The sequence below is a fragment of the Lactuca sativa genome, chromosome 1 (assembly GCF_002870075.4).
Source record: "Lactuca sativa cultivar Salinas chromosome 1, Lsat_Salinas_v11, whole genome shotgun sequence".
NCBI classification, from domain to species: Eukaryota; Viridiplantae; Streptophyta; class Magnoliopsida; order Asterales; family Asteraceae; genus Lactuca; species Lactuca sativa.
Window position 1 is genome coordinate 227,651,482 of NC_056623.2, and position 1,861 is coordinate 227,653,342.

The window sequence follows — 1,861 nt, forward strand, 5'->3', positions numbered from 1 at the left end:
TTCTTCATACGACGTTCGTTTTTGTTTGTCTTTTTACTATTGTACTACTAATGACGAGACCTTCAATTCTCGTTTAGGTTGTGTCGGCTAAAAACCACTCGATCTTTATTTCGAGTTTTTAGCTGCACACTGTTATACTGAAACTTAGAAAAATCATAACTTCCTCATGCGAAGTCAGATTTTGGCGTTCTTTTTATGAAAGTTCTCGGTTTAACATAAACTATAACTTTCATTTAGATTGTTAAGGCTAGAAAGCATTTTATCAAAAATTCAGTTTTTACACTAAACAGTGTTTTGCCGGTTTTGTCGCGGATTTTCGATTGGTCATAACTTCTTCGTTATAACTCGGATTTTAGTGTTCTTGATATTTTTGGAAACCTTGTTACAATCTCTATCACTTGGTTCAACCCAATTGAGATTTTTTAATAATTTATTTTTGAGGGTCAATTATGTAAATATACATAGTATGCCAAATTTTCTCTTTATTAATTTACAAATAAGTACAAATTGACCTACACTATTACATAGGTTTGAAATAATGGTTTGTTACATTATCCACCCGTTAGAGAGAATTTCGTCCCGAAATTTACTTTACAGATAGACTAGGGAAAAAGATGTGGGTATTTTTGTTGCATTTAATCCTCCCGCTCCCAAGTGAATACAGGTCCCCGCCTTGCATTCCAGCGAACCTTCACTATCGGGATGCGGCTTTGTTTGGTTTTCTTAACTTCCCTGTCTAGTATCTCTACGGGTTCTTCCACAAAATTGAGGCTCTCGTTTAACTCGATTTCCTCGAGTGGTATCACAAGAGTCTCGTCGGAAAGACACTTTTTCAAGTTCAAAACGTGGAAGGTAGGATGAATGTTACTTAGTTCTTAGGGTAATCGAAGTTTGTAAGCTACAGGGCCGATTCGGGCAAGAATCTCGAATGGTCCTATATACCTTGGGTTCAGTTTGTCACGCTTTCCAAAGCGTATCATGCCTTTCCAAGGTGAGACCTTTAGCAAAACTCGATCGCCAACCTGGAATTCCAAGGGTTTTCTCATTTTGTCTGTGTAGCTTTTCTGTCTATCTCTGGAAGCTTTCAGTCGTTCCCAAATTTGTACGATCTTTTCGGTAGTTTCTCGAATAATTTCTGGACCAGTGAGAGCACTTTCAGGAGTTTGACCTCTAGCTAGCTGCGTGTCACCCACTTCAGCCCAGCACAGAGGGGATCTGCACTTGCGGCCATAGAGGGCTTCGAATGGAGCAGCTTTTATGCTAGTGTGATAACTGTTGTTATAAGATAACTCGACAAGGGGTAAATGAATATCCCATGCCTTTCCAAAGTCTATCACGCAAGCTCGTAACATATCTTCTAACGTTTGAATCGTCCTCTCACTTTGTCCATCGGTTTGCGGATGGTAGGTTGTACTCATGTCTAGCCTAGTTCCCAAAGAGTTTTGTAAAGACTGCCAAAAACGAGAGGTGAATCTACTATCTTGGTCTGAAATAATAGATATCGGCACACCATGTAGTCTAAAAATCTCCATGAGGTATGTTCTTGTTAGCTTTTCCATCTTGTCAGTCTACTTGATTGGTAAGAAGTGTGCGGATTTGGTTAATCTATCGACGATTACCCAAATAGTATCATAACCACTTGATGTCTTGGGTAACTTGGTTATGAAATCCATTGTAATCCGCTCCCACTTCCATTCAGGGATTTCAGGTTGTTGTAATAAGCCTGAAGGTTTCTGGTACTCTACCTTAATTTTGGCGCAAGTAAGGCACTTACCCACAAAGGTAGAGATTTCGGCCTTCATGTTAGGCCACCAATATAGCTTCTTAAGGTCCAGATACATCTTGTCTGAACCTGGGTGGA